Raw genomic sequence first — 21640 nt, 5'->3', positions numbered from 1 at the left:
TGGTCATCGGGGTTCATTTTGAAGCGGGACTCATCACCGAAGATAATTCTACACCAATGAGATTGCAAGCCAAAGACATGTCTATAGACACCTCCAACAGCGGTCTGGGCTGTCTTTTCTTCCCAAAGCAGTGTTACTTTAACGATACTCTATACACCGTTTTGTTGCCCTTGTTGGGCATCCATCCTGATATTATGTTCCAGCAAGGTAATATCCGTCCACACACTGCTAGACTTTCTACTACCTGTCTTTATGCCTGGCAAACCCTACCTCGCATCAAGGTCATTGGATTTCTTCCGAACTGAAAAAGTGGGGAGCCTTATGGGAAAGGTACTCCAATCAGCTCAGTATTTCAACGATCTAATGCACAAATTGGACAAAATTAGGCATGATACCCCTCAGAAGATATACAACACCGTTATAAATCAATGACAAACTTAATAAGTGCCGCACACAGGGCGCTAGTGCGACATGTTGGTGAGCTGTGTTTGAAAGTCTAGCATCCGTACCACGTAGGATTAAATGAAGACATTGAAGCAGTTCAGAAGTGAGTTGTTAGATTTGTTACTGGTAGGTTCGAACAACACGCTGGTGTTATGGGCACGCTTTATGAATTCAAATGTAAATCCCTGGAGGGAAGGCGACATTCTTTTAAAGGAAGATTACTGAGAAAATTTTGCGAACCGTCATTTAACCCAGACTGGAGAGTGATTCTACTGCCTCCAACATAAATTGCGCACGGCTACCACGAAGAGAAGGTACGAGAAATTATGGCCCAACTGTGGTCAAAGGGTATCTTCCTTGATCCTTAATCAAATCTTCTTCGGTCCTGGGTTCGAATCCCACTGCTGCTTAAATTCTGATTAATAATCAACATTGAAAGCCGAAGACATTCGGCGTAAGAAGTCACCCTCATTCTGCCTATGGCCTTGACAAAGAGGGCGAATGGAGCGGACAGAGGTTCAGGGTACTCACTCTTGCCCTAGGGGTGGGAAACTGCCCCTAAAGGCGGAAGAATCAGCAGTGATCAAAGGCATATGGATTTAGAAGACAATGGAGACCACTGTACATAGGCCCTTAACTGAAGAAGTGTCATGATCTCTCCATTGGCAAAAGATTCTGGAATAGTCCCCCATTCGGACCCCCTGCCAAGGGGAGAGGGAGGTTACCATAAGAAAAAGATTGAATAATAACTGAAAGGCTAACGTTCAAAGAGTCTGGGAGTGGAATGTCAGACGATTGAATGTGCTAGGGTAACTAGAAAATCTGAAAAGGGAAATGCAAAGGCTCAGTCTAAATATAGGGATCAATGAAGTGAAGTGGAAAGGAGACGAGGATTTCTGGTCGGATGTTTACAGCAGCAGAAAATGGTATAACGGAAGTAGGATTCGCTGTGAATAGGGCAGAGAGTTTGTTCCTGGGAACAGTTCAGTGATAGGGTTATTCTTATCAGAAGCGGCAGCAAACCGACAACGATAGTTCAGGTAAACATGTCGACGTCGCAAGCTGAAGATGAAGAGATGGATAAAGTGTATGAGGATACTGAAAGGGTAATACAGTATGTGAAAGGAGATGAAAATCCAATAGTCATGGGGTACTGGAATGCAGCTGTAGGGGAAGGGATAGAAAAAAAGGTTGCAGGAGAATTTGGGCTTGGGACAAGGAATGACAGAGGAGGAAGACTAATTGAGTTCTGTAAGAAGTTTCAGCTAGTAATTGAGGATACTCTGTTTTGAATTACAAGAGGAGGAGGTATATTGGGAACAGGCTAGGTGATACGGGAAGATTTCAGTTAGATTACATCATGGTCAGACAGAGATTTCGAAATCAGATACAGGATTGTTAGGCGTACCCAGAAGTAGATATAGACTCAGATCACAATATGGTAGTGATGAAGAAAAAAAATGGGTCAAATGGCTCTGAGCATCATGGGACTTAACATCTGTGGTCATCAGTCCCCTAGAACTTAGAAATACTTAAACCTAACTAACCTAAGGACATCACAAACATCCATGCCCGAGGCAGGCTTCGAACCTGCGACCGTAGCAGTCCCGCGGTTCCGGACTGAGCACCTAGAACCGCTAGACCACCGCGGCCGGCCTGTGATGAAGAACTGGCTGACGTTTAAGACATTAGTCAGGAAGAATCAACATGCCAGGAAGTGGGATACGGAAGTACTAAGGAATGCCTAAATACATTTGAAGTTCTCAAAGGCTATAGATACAGAAATAAGGAATAGTTCAGCAGGCAATAAAGTTGAAGCGGAATCGACATCCCTACGAAGAGCCATAAGAGAAGTTAGGAAGGAAAAATAGGTACAAATAAAGTAACTACGAAGAAACCATGGGTAACAGAAAAAGTACTTCAATTGATCGATGAAAGGAAGAAGAACAAAACTATTCTGGCAAACTCAGGAGTACAGAAATACAAGTCGCTGAAGAATAAAATAATTAAGAAATATAGGGAAGCTGAGACGAAATGGTCGCAGGCAAAATGTGAAGACATCGAATAAGAAATGATTGTTGAAAGGACAGGCTCAACACACAGGAAATCGAAAGCAACCTTCGGTGACATTAAAAGCAAGAGTGACAACATTAAGAGTGCAAACGGGAATACCACCGCTAATGCAGAGGAGAAAGTGGATAGGGGGAAAAATACACAGAAAGCCTCTATGAGAGGGAATATTTGTCTGATGTCATAGAAGAAGAAGTAGGAGTCGATTTAGAAAGGATTGGGGATCCAGTATTAGAATCAGACTTTAAAAGATCTCTGGAGGACTTAAGAATAAATGAGGCAGAAGGGATAGATAACATTCCATCAAAATTCCTAAAATCATCGGGGAAAGTGGCAACAAAACGACTATTCACGTTGGTATGTAGAATGTATGAGTCTGGCGACATACTAACTGACTTTCAGAAAAGCAGCAGCCACACAAATCCGAAGACGGCAAGAGCTGACAAGGGCGAGAATTATTGTACATTCAGCTTAACAGCTAATTCATCTAAGTTTCGTACAAGAATAATGTACAGAAGAATGGAAAAGAAAACTGAGGATACGCTAAAAGATCAGTTTGGCTTTAGGAAAAGTAACGGCACGAGAGAGGCAATTCTGACGTTGCGGCTAATAATGGGAGCAAGACTAAAGAAAAATCAAAACATGTTCATAGGATTTGACGACATGGAAAAAGCGTTCGACAGTGTAAAATGGTGAAAGATGTTCGAAATTCTGAAAAAGAGGGGAAGAGACGGGTCATATACAACACAACAGCCAAGGGAGAATAATAAGAGTGGACGACCAAGAACGAAGTGCTCGTATTAAAAACGGTGTAAGACAAGGATGTCGCATTTTTCCCCTGCTGTTCAATCTGTACATCGAATAAGCAATGATGGAAATAAAAGAAAGGTTCAGGAGTGGAATTAAAATTCCAGGTGAAAGCATATCAATGATACGATTCGCTGATGACATCTCTATCCTGAGTGAAAGTGAAGAAGAATTACGTGATCTTCTGAACGGAATGAACAGTCTTAATGAGTATAGAGTATGGATTGAGAGTAAATCGGAGAAAGAGGAAGGTAATGAGAAGTAGTAGAAATGAGAACAGCCAGAAACTTAATATCAGGATTGATGGTCACAAAGTAGATGGAGTTAAGGAATTCTGCTGCCTACGCAGTAAAATAACCTATGACGGACGAAACAAGGATGACGCCAAAAGCAAACTAGCAATGGCGAAAAGGGGCATTCCTGGCCAAGGAAAGTCTACTAATGTCACATATCGGCCTTAATTTGAGGAAGAAATTTGTTAGAATGCACGTCTGGAGTACAGCATTGTATGGTGGTGAAACATGGACTGTGGGAAAAATGGAAGAGCAGAGAATCGAAGCTTTCAAGATGTGGTGCAACAGACGAGTGCTGAAAATTAGGTTGATTGATAATGTAAGGAATGAGGAGTTTTTGTTCAGAATCGGAGACGAAAGGAACATGTGGAAAAAACTGATAAGGAGAAGCAACTGGATGATACGACACCTGTTAAGACATGAGGGAACAACTTCCATGGTACTAGAGGGAGCTGTAGAGGGCAAAAACTGTGGAGGAAGACAAAGACAGGAATATATCCAGCGAATAATTGAGGACGTAGTTTGCAAGTGCTACTCTCAGATGAAGAGGTTAGCACAGGAGAGGAGTTCTTGGCTGGCCGCACCAAACCAGTCAGAAGACAGATGGAAAAAAAAAAAAAAAACGAGGAATCTTTGCGCTGCTCGAGAGATTACGTAAAGTTAAGTAAGAGGTCAATGACGTAGGATTCTCTTTGTAAAATCGAACTGGCGACTTATATGGTTTCAATTGTTTTAGTTCTTACTCTATGCCAAGGATACTTATTACTGTGTCGTCCATAGGAGACTCTGTGCGATGGTCATACGACGATATGTTCGCACAATTCTTGTGTCTGAAGGATTTCACTCACTTTAGTACAGGATATATCGTTCCAAGCTCTTCGGATACTTTACGTACACTAAACAGTGTTATGTGCATTTAAGTCATTAACGTGATGAATGAGATATAGCAGCTTGAAGGCTATACAACTGACGTGCTGCTCGCACAGCCCCCCATACGCATTTTATAGAGGAAGGGTGACGTTGTGGCCAGTTAGTGGGGGTGTCTACAGGGCCTTTTTACGGAGATAATTCTTAACATGAATGGCAATGTCGGAACAAGATTCAGGGAATTCTAGCTGGCCCAGCCGTCCTCCTTTGGTTTCTCCCAAATCATTGGAGACAAATTCCAGTGATGAAATGGATATTCAGTGTAACTTTACATTAGATTATTCGAAAAACTTCAGTCATACATATTTACAGAAACACCTAGCTACAAAAGGCTATGACTTCAATACCAGCAAAAAACTGAGTTAACTAGACTTTTACCCATGGGAAAGGTCGCCGGATAGCAGTTTGAATGGAATTGTGGTCGTCCGGGAGGGGCTCGGGACGAAGATAATTCGCTGCTCCTATCCGGAACCGATTCCACTAACGAAGAAAATTTCTATATCTTTTTTATTATTCATATTATATTTTTCTTTATTCATTTGATTTTGGGTATTAATAATTCAATGTTTTATTATTCATTTCGTTGCCTTTTAACCATTAGTTTATATGCTATCGTCGGGAGCCATTGACACAAAGGTCCAGTGGAATTAAAATATGCAAACGAAAAATAATAATAATAATTAAAACTTTAAAGCACGCAAACGTCTTCCACGGTAGTGACAGGTCGACTGTTAGTCTGACATTATGAAGTACATGTAATTCGATTGCTCATAAGTATGTACATACCTTATAAAAATGGTTCAAATGGCTATGAGCACTATGGGACTGAACTTCTGAGGTCATCAGTCCCCTATAACTACTTAAACCTAACTAACCTAAGGACATCACACACCTCCATGCTCGAGGCAGAATTCGAACCTGCGATCGTAGCGGTCGCGCAGTTCCTAACTGTAGCACCTAGAACCGCTCCGCCCATACCTTATAACCGTACGTTTGTTCACATTTCTCCTGTGATGCATTATCATAATAGTTTGTGCAATTCAGGGGTTAACAAACATGTACCTTGTCTGACATAGCCACCACTTTGACTGCAGTGATTGTTTTGCTCGCTATTCCGTACTAAAAGTGGTTCAAATGGCTCTGAGCACTATGGGACTTAACATCTATGGTCATCAGTCCCCTAGAACTTAGAACTACTTAAACCTAACTAACCTAAGGACATCACACAACACCCAGCCATCACGAGGCAGAGAAAATCCCTGACCCCGCCGGGAATCGAACCCGGGAACCCGGGCGTGGGAAGCGAGAACGCTACCGCACGACCACGAGATTTGGGCTATTCAGTACTGATAAAGCATTTGTGTTGTAATAAGTCGCTTTCAGAATTGGTGCGAGTATTGTCTAACAATTAGTTCGCTGTGGTGTCAAAACTGTAACGATAGTTTGGTAGCCTAAAACGTGATACTCATATAAAACTTCTGAAACTGAACATAGATATCTGGCTATAATGGACAAGGATAGATCTGCCAGAACTTGAGCATTTCATACAGGGATGGCAACTTATATCAGTTAATTTGTCGTCAGTGCTACAGGCCTCTACGAGCAAAGGTGATTGTCAACGCAGGGATCCTTGCTTTTTTGAATTTTATGGTTTTATCGCCGCGTTTGTTTGTACCGCAGTCTATGGACTGCTCTTAAGAAAGTGGGTACATTTGTAAGAGTATATATAACGTATGTTCCAAACAGTTTAATTCGCCGTAGAATGTAGGACAAAGAGAAGTGAGGGTTCTCCTTAGCTCTCTTAATTTCTCTTGTGCCTTCCGAACCGCTTTAAAAACCTCTTTGGAGAAAGAATTTTCTTGCAATTAATACTTCAGAAATTGCTCTGGAGTACAGTCTAACGTTATTTTATCAGGTCTTTTGCACAGTGATGCTACTGATTAAACTCGTAGAGAGACCCGTAAATATTGAGAGCATGAACCATTAGCCATAAAAACCACTCCAAACCTATTCATGGGATATTTACTATTCCGTTTGTCCATCTTTAAGTCTAGTACACAAGCAATATGAATTGCTGTCTTATTGATAGAACGTAACACCGGAAAAGAGCAGGAGCACTTAAAGACGGTGGGTTACTTCATTTGTCAGTGCGAAATCCGTTTTACTCTACCAGTAACTACTCTGTAATAGTATAGATAACGATCTAATAACAATAATAAAATGACTATCAGATGTCGAGTTTTCCTATAATAATTAGAAATAGCCATACAATTTTTATTGTAAATAGTGAACGATCACAGAAGAGTAAAGGAAAATATTTTTGTGTAAGTTTACAACTTTTATGAATTTCTAACAACAAATAGAGGGAATGAATGGAATAGAGGCACATATGAACACAAATAGGAATGAAACAGCATCTCAGGAGTGACTAGTGTTGGTATAATTGCAATTGTAACTGAATGGCCGTCTTGAGTGGTAACGTGTTGAGCAGACTATCGAAATTTTGTACCGCCGAAATTTTGCGTTAAATTAATTTCGCACCAGTATCTTGAATGATTTGCAACAATTGCAGAGAGTGAAGCATTGCAAGCATTTAGTTTAAGTTGATACCTTCTCCGTAGTTTCGGAGCGTCAGCTACACTTTAAATGACCATCTGCTGTTGAAGCTCCCTGTGTCGAGACTGGACAGTTGGATTGCTTGTGACCGTTCGTTCATAATATAGACATGGCAAGGTGAAATTGTGTGTCAAAAACGCTTCGATGAATAATACAATTTCAAAATAATCCGAAGACATTCATTAATGAAACCACAATGCAAAATCAATGAGGGTCAGAGCCACAATTCCTCAGCTTCTTCTAAATATGTTATATTCAAAATTGCATAATATCCGATGGCCACTGGGTGCGATCCCGAAAGGCATCACCAAGAGATTTTGCGTGACGAAGTGATTCAGTTGGCACTCAAGTTATAATGAGCGTACATCTTTCTGGTGGTCGCCTGAATTATTTTATAAATGGAGGTAGCGGAATCAACATTATGACATTAGAGAAGGGTCATATTCCTGAAGGTTTAACTGTTTCATTTGCTGGGTAGAGTCGCAAGAAAGTACAAACGTCGTGGCTTATTTTGAACTGCGCAGAAATTACGCAAGAGTATTTTAAATCCGAGAGCGGTGTAAATGAACTCAGTGCTAACTCGATGGTTGCGTGTGGAACACAGCTTTCTACGCACAGATCGCTAAATTAAGCATTCTCTTAAGTTGAACTCAAGTGCCGTAAGTCTGGGACAGGTAACAGTAGACTTCAGCGAAGCGACGCAATCTGCAGGAGAGCTAACTCTCAGTCTAGATTTACTTTTATCTTCCTGTTTCTACACAAGCTGCGACTTGGGACGCCGTCAAAGAAATGACATCGACAGTTTCAGAGAAGGATGAACTGGATTGTGTGACACCTCCCGAACTGTTAGTGTAGTTTGTTAGACTTGTTTACGAATCTTTTTCCAGTATGTAAGTCTTATCTTTTAATATAACGACAAAAATGTAAGTGCATTCAAAATTTTAGCCACTATGTTGTTTTTTGTAAATCTGTAGGCTTTCGTGGCCTTTGTCGCTGAATTTAAAACCTTCTGCGTTATTTGGACGCTTCAGAGTTCTCCTAAAATGATCGACGTTTCGAATACTCTGCTGGGATCTTCCTCAGGATCTTCTGGTGTCGACTATGGCTAGAACAGTGTTCTAGCAGTAGTGGACACCAGAAGATCCCGAGGAAGATCCCAGCAGAGTCGTCGTTACGTCGATCATTTTAGGAGAAATCTGAAACGGCCTCATAACCCAGAAGATTTTAACTTTACTGTATTGTTTATTTGCAGATCTACCGATGTCGCAACGCTGTCTTACTTTAAGCGTTCACTTGACGTACTGATGAATATGAGAGAACCTCAAAACGTATGTTCCACATTATTATGGGATATCACTGCATTCCACTTCAGAGTGACGCAGACAAATGATACATTTTTCAACACTGTCATCCAGCCTCTGTAAGTAACGGTAGCAATCGTCTACCAGATAGCTCCGTTCCTCGACGATGAGTAACAGTTTCATACTCACAGAGCCATGCGAGAACCGCTGTATGAATACCACCATTCCTACAAAATTTCTTTCCTCCCATGCATTCTTCCAGTTTGCTTGGAAGATGGAATTTGCATGTTGCCTCGTTCCGAATCATCCACGTCTACAAGGCCTTGGGCAAATTGTTGATACATTTCACTACTGCTAGACGCGCCATTGCACATGGTCCATGTACCGCCAGAGTTTAAGAGCGAACCGTTGTGCAACTTAGACGCTTTCCTCATAACAAGGGCAGTGTCCCGCTTACTTGAACTTCGCTATACGCTTCACTTTCCGCGTCATTTCAACCTCAGATTTCACACGTTACCTGTACCGCCGCAGAACCTGAAAACTGTTCTCCCTTTTGCCAATGGGTCAAACTTGTTCCATGTTGGTCAACTTACTTTTTTAAGTCCTTCCTTGTGTACTGGAGAAAGAATTCTAAAATTGCATTTAACGTAATGTACGTGACTCTAACGACTTGTAAAAATGTCTGGATGACGAATAAATTGCAATAACTCGTAACGTTCATCCGGAGTGAAGCTAAAATAATCACGCTAGCTAAGGCGAATTACATACACTACTCACATGTGACACCATGTCCTACATAACGCAGTTGTGGGGAATGGACTTACGAATTCGACATTTAAATTCACTGAGATTACGTGTTATTCATAAGATCACTGTCGACACTCGTCATTTCTTATTTCTAGGCTAGTGCAGTACATACCCTTAGAAACAGAATAACGTACACTGCAGGGCAGACAGTGCGTACCGATGTACAGAAGCCAGTCTGTTGTGTCAGCAATTGAGCCAAACAGCATCATAAGCATGAAAACTTGTGACGTGAGCAATAGCGAGCAAAACAAATTTCAGTTCATTAATCCCAGTTGGTAGCACATAACAGACCGCGAATAATACCTTCAAATGAGCTAAATATGTATCTGAACATTAGGATGGTGATTATAATGTCACCTACTGTGATTAAAAATGAAATTAGGAACACGTTATGTAATGAATTTTTTTTTGTTCGAGTATACAATGAAGTAAATTTTATTTTGCTCTAATCAGTGAACTTTAAGAATCATCCTACGGTTTATCAATGAAAACTACTAGAGAAAAGAGGATGAAAGTAAATAAGTGTAAACCTTATCTTTCGACACGGACGGAAACAGAGAAGTCCCGAGTCGCTTCCTCGCGTCGTCGCTCGATCCCAGTCGACAAGGAACGGGCCGCAGGTCATTCGCTGGAATTTTAAGCGTCGGCCTCTGGTCACGTGGACTGCGGCAGTTTTAAGAAATGAGCAAGAAGCCCTTATTTGTTTGACATCGCATCGCTCGGAGCTGTAATGTGTACCCTGCGCTTCCCAAAGCTGTCATTCTTTCACTAAATGGAGAGCCTCTGAGGCACGTTAATCATAAATACTGGTCCCTGCAAACAGGCCTGTTCAGGAGTCAACCGCGGCTCTCACTGACGGTAGAACGGCTGTTGAATAATACACTGTCAAGACACGGAGCACACATTACGTGGACGCCAACAGTTTTAGTAGCAGACCACTATACGTTTCATCTGGGGCATCTATTGTTCGGCAGGTACTTATTGTTTGGAGACTGGCTATTAAAGAGTCGCACCAGGAAGTAGTTTCATCAATACAGACAAATTCGTTCAACGTGAGATGACATAATCAGATAACACCTGTGCTACACAGCACGGAGATCCTTTCCAATGACCTCGAGGCTCAAGTAGTACCCCGGATCTAACGTAACGACGAAACGAGCTATTAAATTTCTTTTTCCGTATCGGTATACTTATTCTAATGTATGTACTGCATCGTAGAGAACTTACACGGGATCGATTATGATGACGAAAAAGAGAGAATTGTTTAACAGAATAATGTATATGTTACGGCAACGTTTTCAATCTCAGCTGCACTATGATCTTCCCATCTATTTAAGAATATGATCAATCATCGAACCACAGGAACACGGGGCCCGTTGAGGGCACATCTGCAATATTATTTTTATCCCTTTAAACTTGTCGAGCAATGTCATTTTCTTCATTTTTTTAATATGCAGAATGTCGTCAATTGCGGACATACAGATGTGTTAAAGCCCTAATCTGAGTCCCTTTCTTAAATAAATAAAAAGGCAAAGGTCCCGAGTTCGAGTCTCGGTCGGGCACACAGTTTTAATCTGCCAGGAAGTTTCATATCAGCGCACCCTCCGCTGCAGAGTGAAAATCTAATTCTGGAAAAATATAGTAAATTACCATATTTGGAACAACTATGTGGACACGGTGGGCGGTGATAAGACAGTCCCACCTTTACCTAAGGGGGGTAGGATGTCAAACGGGCCGACATGGAGCAGAAGAGGCACCACAGGACATTTTAAATTCCACTGACTATACTTTTACAATTAAATTCATAAAACTTTGTCAGCATGACCAGGAAGGATTCAGAATTCACACTCATAGCTGTGGAAGTTCGAAAACATAACGATGTAACTTGTTTTACATGTGAAATTGCATCATTTTCTCACTTACTAATGACAGCATTTGTTGCTATAGGTGCAATTTTCTTCATAAGTAAGAGGGATGGTTCGATGAATTTTGCACAACTTACAAACCATACATAAAGGTGTATGAAACTCTAGAATTTTCCAAATCTATTAAAACTGTTGTAAAAATTGAGGTAATTAAATGCAAAATTTGTGTTTTCTTCTAAACATGAAGTTTAAAATACAACAGATCATTCGTTTTTTCATAAATTAAATAAATTCTAGAGTCTCATACACATGTAAGTATGGTATGTATGCTGTGAAAAATTCATCGAAGAATCTCTCTAACTTATGAAGAAAAGTGTACCTATACCAACAAATGCAGCCATTAGTAAGTGAAAAGATGATGAAATTTCACACGTAAAAAAATGTGTTATGTTTTCGAGACTCAACTGCAATGAGTGTGAATCCTGAATCCTTCCTGGTGATTCTGACAAAGTTTTATGAAATTATTTTTAAAGGATAGACACTGGAAATTAAAATGTCCCGTGATGCCAATCCTGCTCCAAGTCAGTCCGTTGGACGTCCTACCCACTTTAATAAGCACTCTTCGGCCTTACTGTTTGTGGCTATTACAGACTCTACCGTTTTTAAATCTAAAGGCTTGTTGCCACCTGCTACATTTTAAAGCCAGTCGCCGAAAAGTATCATTAACGAAGTGTGTTGCTTAAAAAGCAAAGTAGTGGTTGCATTGATTCTCATTCCTCAGAGAACACGAGCTCCTTGAGACACAGCTGGAAATATTTTGAGAAACGTCATTGATATGATCCATCACGCAAAATACTAAAAAAAAAATTAAGCAACTCTTACTTGACACGAGACGCAAGTAAACGAAGATAAACAGAATAGTTACCATTTAATTACATTTCTCAGCCAATGCCACCGTAAAGACCTTTAGTGACACATCTAGCGCAAAACATTCCCCTTGTCTCATGATTTACTGAGAATTTTAAACACTTCTCAAAAGTTTGTGATTCATGCTGAACTATGAGTGAAAGGAAGAGACACTAACTTCCATTTAATTTTTGTCCACATATGTACCAATGCAGTGTTAAAAACGTAACAAATGTGTCGTATCTCAATGGAGCCGTAGTCACGAAGAAGTAAAAATTGTACCTGACAGAAGGGTCCATTTTTCGATTTACAGATTCTTTCCATTTTTCTGTCAGCGGTCGGCGATTGATTTAGCTCACAATAGCCTTAAGTACTTAACAACAGAAACGCATTTCAAACATATTTACAAGAAATTAAATCAAGTGTGCTGTCTGTTCCCAAGCGACTGCAGCCAATGAATTTATAATGTTTCAGCTGGATGAAAGAGCGGTCTTTGCTCTCCAGTAGTAACGGCACCTCTTCAGTATCCCAGAATCCCTGCTGGCGGTACACTAGGAAGAAAACACTCTGCTGGTGAAACTACGGTCGACAAATGTGATACTTCAAATGGTCGCGACTCCTACAACTGTTATAAACAAGAATTCCTTCACACGCAAGTCTTGCTAGTATATGGGCAATAAGAATCGCACGCAAACCAGTTGCAGTTACTTTAATGACAGCACAGAGTTTATTAAGACTGTCGTGGAACAACCCAGGGAATGCTTGTACCTAGACTGCTACTACATACATCGATATGGTTGGTAGCAAGCAGGAAACAAAACATATTGTTAAGAAATGAATCGCACCTATAGAAAGAAAGACTTGTCAACAAAAAATAACAATTTCACAAAATACTGATGGAAGAAGATATAATTTTCAGCCCAAGGGACATCACATCAGCTGATCTTCAAAGAGTATATTCCACGCTTGCTTGCTGGGACACTAACCACCAAGGTGGCTACAACTATAAAACATTACGCTCAATCAGTATCAAGTTGACCTGAAATTTTTTGTTAACCTTTTTGTTCCCTAGTATTACGGGATGCTCAAACTGAAAAAAATGTACTTACTGGGACACGGAAAACGACCATGTTGGTTTGGAGCAACCGCTAAACCAATCCAGTTTAAATGTGGTGTAATAGAAAATTTCACTGTAAACAAGAAGATACACCAGAAATGGACAATTATGACGAACTCTCCTTCCAGCATGTAAGTTACTCCTCGTTTTGTTTAAGCTAATTCACGTATTTCGCTGTCTGAAAATTTAATAGGGAATCTGAATTCATGATTACGGCAGCATGGAAGGAAAACTTATTACCAAGGTAAACTCACAAGTTCGGGAAAATTCTTTGCCGTGTGCCAACCGACACATGCCCTATCTACAACTCCCACAATTTTAATCAAAACTCCCACCAAAATAGTGCAATTAATATGGCCATGTTAAATGAACATAAAGCTGTGCTTTAATCACAAGTGAGATTGTCCACACAATCAACGAGGATTTAGGAAACATTGCTGTTGTGAAACACAACTAACTTTTTACTCCCACTCATTATTTCATGAGTGCTCTTGACAAAGTATTTCAGATTTATTCCATATTTCTGGATTTCCGGAAGGCTTTTGACACTGTACCACATAAGCAGCTTGTAGTGAAATTTAGTGCTTAAGGAATATCGTCTACGTTATGTGACTGGATTTGTAATTTCCCGTCAGATAGGCCACAGTTAGTAGTAACTGACGGGAAGTTATCGAGTGAAATAGAAGTGATTTCTGTCGTTCTCTAAGGCGGTGTTATAGGACCTTTGCTGTTCTTTATCTATACAAACGATTTGGAAGACAATTTGAGCAGCCGTCTTAGGTTGTATGTAGATGACGCTCTCGTTTATCGACTAGTAAAGTCTTCGGAAGATCAATACAAATTGAAAAAAGGTTCAGAAAAGATATATGTATGGTGCCAAAATTGCCAATTGCCCTAAATAACGGTAAGATTTTACTAAATACCTAGGAATTACAATTACCAACAACTTAAATTGGAAAGAACCTATAGAAAATGTTGTGGGGAAGACTAACTGAAGACTGCGTTTTGTTGGCAGAACACTTAGAAAATGTATCAGATCTACTAAGCAGACTGTCTACACTACTCTTGTCCGTCTTCTTCTAGAATACTGCTGAGCGGTGTGGGATCCTTACCAAATAGGATTGACGGAGTACATCGAAAAAGTGCAAAGAAGGGCAGCACGGTTTCTATTATGGCGAGATAGGGATAAGAGTGTCAATGAAATGATACAGGATTTGCGGTGGCAATAATTAAAATAAAAGTGTTTTTCGTTGAGGCGGAATTTTCTCATGAAAGTCCAATCACTAACTTTCTCCTTCGAATACGAAAATGTCTTGTTGACACCGATCTACATCGAGAGAAACGATCACTATGATAAAATGAGAGAAATCAGGTCTCGAACAGAAAGATATATGTGTTTGTTATTTCCAGGCGCTTTACGACATCGGAATAATTGAGAATTGTGAAGGTGGTTCGATGAACACTGTGCCAGGTACTTAAACATGATTTACGGAGTATCCATGTAAATGTAAAAACAGTCCGAATCACACTCGCTCAGCAATCACTTATCACTTTCCAGTAGTTTTCCATTGCTAGTTAGTTCCTTATGGTCACCCATTATTTAACATCATCGCTTGACTATCTACACAATTTCATTTCCCAATAGCGTACCGCGCCCATACCTACGATCTGCTCTTTAAGAAGGATCGGGCAGAACTCACCTATTTTCTCACCAACAGAAAGTATGTGCGCCATATCTCATCGTTTTGCTGTAATGGAGACTCTCCGTCAATGGCTCTAACGCACTGAACCAGAGATGCGTTTGGGCAGTTTCAATCTGTTCGAGACAGGGTGAACATGTGTACTCCTATACCCCTCAGTTCATGTTTCCAAAATCTACAAGAATTATCGATTTTCTGAAATATTACAAAAGTTCCGAACTTCAATGAAAAGAGAGATAAGGAAATAAAATTGCCCAAACGTAAAGGAAATGCACTGTAAACATAAATCTAATCAAGGATTGCAACGGCTCCATCGTTTTCGCATTGATTGTCTCAATGTTAAAATGTTACTATTTTAAAATAGCATACATACCGCATTAATCCATCCCTCTGAATTTACAGTTCTTACTAGAAGACATAAACTGTATAAGAAAAACCATGACATCTTACAGCCTTGCTTAGTTCCCCTTGTGCATGACTTCTGATGTGTATGGATCATCTGAGCAGAACGGCTCACACATGTATCTTTCGGTACAAGACCTCCAATGTGAACGGAGGAACTTTGACAGTGTAAACGAATTAGTGATACCCAAATAAACACTTTATTGCTCTGCGATACTTCACTACAGTTGAACAGCGACTCTCAGGCTTACTTGTGGATAGACATAAGTAAGCAGTGGCCTGTCAAGGCGTGCGCTACTGCATATAATTTAAACAAGATTTTCCCCGTCCTGGGCGCCACACCTTCATTCACTCTTCTAAATACTTACCCCTTTACGAAGATTGTAGGTGACTCCACTGGTACACCAAGAACACCAAGACTCGCAGACTGTTCACCGCTAGAATCTGTAGCTACGAGAGGCAAACGTTGAACTCCGTACTATGACTGTTATACACCAACACTGAAATTGGACCCTCGGAGCTGTCTTTGAGCGCTGCTTATCACAACGTAGGAGTCCAACTCATTGGCGGCCCCTCAGAAATTGCTGATTAGGCCGTACCTGTGGCCAACTTCGAAGCATTACAAGCAGGTCTGCCAATCGGAAACCGGAAACACTGACTGCATCGATTGCCGAGGACAAATCAATCCTACCTCCCGTCCTCCAAACCTCCTCATTGTCGTCGTGTAGTGTCGGTTGCTGCTACGATGGTGCGGGGAAGATGTGGATGGAAGCAAGTGATAAGAGACTGGGAGCCGAATTTGCAGCTAGTGCCGATCCCCTACCTTAGCCTCAGCATTCGCCTTGCAACCCCTCGGAATGCCAGCCGAAAAACGAGGTGCAGCACACATTTCTGCATCCGACAATGGAGCGCAGTCATTCATGGAGTTGATCCACAACGGCTTCGTAAAATGGGATAGCGTCCCTTTGGTGATCTGCGGCGTGGACTGTACCATCCCCAGAAGACGTCTGTTGTCCACTCAGTGCTGGCTGAGGCGTAGCGTCCCGGACTATAGATTCAGAGCTCTGCAGTGGCGACACATGGCCCTAGGTTGCTGGTTGGAGCGCAGGTGCGTCATCGAGGCAGGCAACGAATCTGTAAACAAGGAGTCGGCAGCAGCATCATGCAAATTACAAGGGCCAAGTTGATTCTGGGGCCGCTGCTGCAAACATCGTGGACCATGTAAAAGAAACATGATCTGCCTAATGATTATAGAATACTACCGCGCTCCCATGCCTTCCATCTGCCGTACAATCGGGAAAAAAAGTTCGTCGTTGATTAACTTTATATATTGCCTGAGCGGTCAGAGTAGGCGCCGGCCTCCGTGGTAGGTTCAACAGCTGAAGCAGCATGTGGTGGCAATTTCCATGGACCAACTCCACTGGTGATAGCCCATTATGGGGCTGGGAATGGTAAGACGAGCGGACGAGCAGCAGAGGTTCTTCCTGATGTGGGGGGTACGTAGCTTGTCCACCTGCTGCCTGAAACTGTTCACCAATTGCACTACCTCTCCAGTCGGTTGACGGTGAAAAGGGCGGTGGTGATGGACGAATGCTGTTTGTTGCACAGAGGTCCTCAAATTCCGCTGAGGTCCGTTGTCAGTCACTAGCAACTCTGGTACACCTTCAGTCCAAAATATGGACTGCGAAGACTGGAGTGTGCAATGTGCCGATGATGAATTCACGGACATAACAAAAGGAAACTGGCTACATGCGACGAAGAGAATCAGCCAAAGAATGTTCCAGTAGGATCTAGTGAAGTAGAAATGAGTGCACTGCCAAAGCGCTTCTGATTTTGGTTGAGGACCATACGACAGTGACCCTGGCGGAGCAAGCTGAATATATGTCTCTGGAGAGCCTTTAGGATCTCAACACATGATTGGTCTAATCACTGCACAGCAAAATAACACCTTGAAGCACTGACAAGTCATGGCAACATGCAAAGTATCGGCAGATCACCGGGCTAATCCTCTGTGTCACTGAGTGAGGCCAACCCAGGCGGATGTAGCGCAGAAAAATCTGCAAACCTCAGTCCTATTTTATTGTCTGGGTGACCTTTTTGTGATCACAGGGGAACTGATCCAGAGCATCTAACTCCAGTACATCAATGTGAGAACATGGTGCTTCTGAAGTGTCAAAGTCTGCTTCCGGTCTCATGGAAAGACGCGAGAGCATGTCTGAATTTGCACACTTGGATCTGGGCCTATAAATTATCTCGTATTGATAGCGCAAGAGAATAAGAGCCCATCTTTGCAATCTTTCTGCAATGCCGTTGGGAATAGGCTTGGCCGGGTTGAAAAGCGACTGCAGTGGTTTGTGATCAGCGACTAAGTAAAACTTCTTACCATGAAAGTACAGATGAGGGTTAGTCATTCCATGAATATTTGGTAGAGCCTCTTTCTCTATCTGCGATTAGTTTTGTGAGCCATGTTGAAAAGTTTGAAGTTGAAAGCTTTTAGTTTATCTGCCGAACCAGTTCTGTGCAAAAGTATAGCGCCAGCGCAGTATAAAGAAGCATCTGTGGCCAAGACAACTGGTTTGCCAGGAGAGAGGTCTAAAGAAAACGATCGCTGAACACAGCTCATTCTGTTGTTGACATGCAATGTCACATTCGTGGTACCACACCAAATTTACATTCTTGCGTCGAAGACAGTTTCAGGCCACTGCGATTTGAGATGCATTAGGAATGAAGTTGATGTAGTAGGTCAGCTTCTCCACTACTGATTGGAACTCACAGAGATTTCTCGGAGGTTTGAGGTCACGAATTGCCTGAGAGTGCGACTGCTTTAGATGAACACCTTGGGAATTGGTCACATGACGTAAGTACACTACTCTTTCAATCTGTAAGAAGACACATTTGTCTCTGTTACGTTTAAGGCCTGTCTCTGACAACACTTTGAACAGGGTACCTAAATTACTGAGGTGCTATACTGCCGAGTGGCCTGTAACCACATTGTCATTCAAGTAATTTCCGCATGAAGGTACAGATGCAGTAATTGTTCTAAACGGCGTTGAAAGATCGCTGGTGCAGATGCGCGACCGACAGGCAAGCGAAGAAGCTTGTAGCGTCCCATGTGTGTATTAATCACAAAAGCTTCCTGTGACCTTTCATCTAATGGAATCTATAGGCAAGCTTGGCGCAAATCGAACTTGGAGAAATACGGACCCGCTCCTTAGCAGATCGTAAGCTCATGAGGTCGTGAAAGCACAATTGACCTTTTAGCAACAAATAATGCTGATTTAATAACGAGCATCATAACGGATACAGGGATTAGTGAACACAGGGCTGTCCTAGCGAGATTGAATATTGTACCCACCAAATCCTTGAAAAAAACGAAGAATATACCTACTCAAGAAGCAGATAAAAATTCATTTGACATGTTTCTGATAGACAATCTCTATTCCTTTCAAATTAATAATGCAAGTGCAGACCAGGTGTGGTTTGAATTCAAAGAAATAATATCCTCAGTAATTGGGAGAATTTGTAACAAATACACGCCTGGAAATGGAAAAAATAACACATTGACACCGGAGTGTCAGACCCACCATACTTGCTCCGGACACTGCGAGAGGGCTGTACAAGCAATGATCACACGCACGGCACTGCGGACACATCCAGGAACCGCGGTGTTGGCCGTCGAGTGGCGCTAGCTGCGCACCATTTGTGCACCGCCGCGTCAGTGTCAGCCAGTTTACCGTGGCATACGGAGCTCCATCGCAGTCTTTAACACTGGTAGCATGCCGCGACAGCGTGGACGTGAACCGTATGTGCAGTTGACAGACTTTGAGCGAGGGCATATAGTGGGCATGCGGGAGGCCGGGTGGACGTACCGCCGAATTGCTCAACACGTGGGGCGTGAGGTCTCCACAGTACATCGATGTTGTCGCCAGTGGTCGGCGGAAGGTGCACGTGCCCGTCGACCTGGGACCGGACCGAAGCGACGCACTGATGCTCGCCAAGACCGTAGGATCGTACACAGTGCCGTAGGGGACCACAACGCCACTTCCCAGCAAATTAGGGACACTGTTGCTCCTGGGGTATCGGCGAGGACCATTCGCAACCGTCTCCATGAAGCTGGGCTACGGTCCCGCACATCGTTAGGCCGTCTTCCGCTCACGCCCCAACATCGTTGAGCCCGCCTCCAATGGTGTCGCGACAGGCGCGAATGGAGGGACGAATGGAGACGTGTCGTCTTCAGCGATGAGAGTCGCTTCTGCCTTGGTGCCAATGATGGTCGTATGCGTGTTTGGCGCCGTGCAGGTAAGCGCCACAATCAGGACTGCATACGACTGAGGCACACAGGGCCAACACCCGGCATCATGGTGTGGGGAGCGATCTCCTACACTGGCCGTACACCTCTGGTGATCGTCGAGGGGACACTGAATAGTGCACGGTACATCCAAACCGTCATCGAACCCATCGTTCTGCCATTCCTAGACCGGCAAGGGAACTTGCTGTTCCAACAGGACAATGCACGTCCGCATGTATCCCGTGCCACCCAACGTGCTCTAGAAGGTGTAAGTCAACTACCCTGGCCAGCAAGATCTCCGGATCTGTCCCCCATTGAGCATGTTTGGGACTGGATGAAGCGTCGTCTCACGCGGTCGGCACGTCCAGCACGAACGCTGGTCCAACTGAGGCGCCAGGTGGAAATGGCATGGCAAGCCGTTCCACAGGATTACATCCAGCATCTCTACGATCGTCTCCATGGGAGAATAGCAGCCTGCATTGCTGCGAAAGGTGGATATACACTGTACTAGGGCCGACATTGTGCATGCTCTGTTGCCTGTGTCTATGTGCCTGTGGTTCTGTCAGTGTGATCATGTGATGTATCTGACCCCAGGAATGTGTCAATAAAGTTTCCCCTTCCTGGGACAATGAATTCACGGTGTTCTTATTTGAATTTCAAGGAGTGTAACAAACGAGGGAGCTGATCCTCCTTGGTAACAAAACGGAATAGAACATTGTTGCAGTAACAACGAAACAAACATGAGAAATTTAAAGAGGCGCAAAATCCTTAATCTTTTCGATGTTTTACAGAACCTCGAAATCTAGCACGGCACCCGGTTTCCCGGGTTTGATTCCTGGAGGGGTCAGGGATTTTCCCTGCCTCTTGATGACTGGGTGTTGTGTGATGTCCTTAGGTAATATAGGTTTAAGTAGTTCTAAGTTCTAGGGGACTGGTGACCATAGATGTTAAGTCCCATAGTGCCCAGAGACGTTTGAATCTAGCGCGGTCTTCAATGCGAGACGCTTATAACAGTTTCCACAACGACACTTTGTCTCGAAACCAGACAGAAAATCCAAAGAGATTCTGGTCGTATGTGAAGCATGTTAGAAGCTAGAAACAATCAATGCCTTCTCTGCACGATAGCAATGGATATACCCACTAAGACAGTGCTGCCAAAGCATAGTTACTTACCACAGGCTTCCGAAACACCTTCAAAAAAGAAGACGAATTAAATATTCCAGAATTCGAATGAAGAGCAGCTGTCACCCTGTGTGACGTAGAAATAAACATACCCTGAGTAGTAAAGCAACTTAAATCACTAAATAAGAGCAAGTCTTCTGGTCATGGATGTACACCAATTAGGTTCCTTTCAGAGCATGCTAATGTAATAGCTCCATACTTAACAACCATGTACAACCGTTCACTCGACGAAACATCCGTAAAAAAAGAATGAAAAGTTTCACAGGCCACAGCAATATTCAGGAAAGGCAGTAGGAGTAATCCATTAAATTACAGGTCCATATGATTAACGTCGATGTCCAGTAGGGTTTTTGAGCATATATTGTGTTCATACATTATGAAGTAGCTCGAAGAGAATGGTCTATTGACACACAGCCAACACGGATTTAGAAAACATAGTTCTTGTGAAACAGAACTAGTTCTTTACTCTCTATTGCGAGTGCTGTAACAAGGGATTTTAAATTGATTCTGTATTTCTGGATTTACGGAAAGCATTTGACACTGTACCACACAAGCGGCTTGTAGTGAAGTTGCGTGCTTATGGAATATCGTCTTAGTTCTGTGAGTGGATTCGTGATTTCTTGTCAGAGAGGTCGCAGTTCGTAGTAACTGACAGAAAGTAATCGAGTGAAACAGAAGTGAAAGCTGTCGTTCGCTAAGACAGTGTAATAAGTGCTTTGCAGTCCCTTATCTATAAAAACGATGTCTGCACTGGTTGTTCAAGCTGGTGGAGTCTCTGTTATGGTGTGGGGCGTTTGCAGTTGCAATGATACGGGATCTCTGATACGTCTAGATACGACTCTGAAAGGTGACACATATGTATCCATCCTGTACGATCACCTGCATCCATTCGTGTCCATTATGCATTCCGAAGCA

The 21640-nt window shown here is 42.5% G+C and overlaps 1 protein-coding gene across 1 annotated transcript in view; it reads right to left on the bottom strand.

Moving 5' to 3' along the window:
* LOC126357197 (odorant receptor Or1-like) overlaps positions 1–21640 on the bottom strand; it is an 87014-nt gene that overhangs the window by 52246 nt on the left and 13128 nt on the right. The window lies entirely within an intron of this gene.

Source organism: Schistocerca gregaria, chromosome 1 (genome assembly GCF_023897955.1).
Source record: "Schistocerca gregaria isolate iqSchGreg1 chromosome 1, iqSchGreg1.2, whole genome shotgun sequence".
In the NCBI taxonomy this organism is placed as follows: domain Eukaryota; kingdom Metazoa; phylum Arthropoda; class Insecta; order Orthoptera; family Acrididae; genus Schistocerca; species Schistocerca gregaria.
The sequence above is the reverse complement of the archived record's forward strand: the minus strand, read 5'-3'. Positions and strand labels throughout refer to the sequence as shown.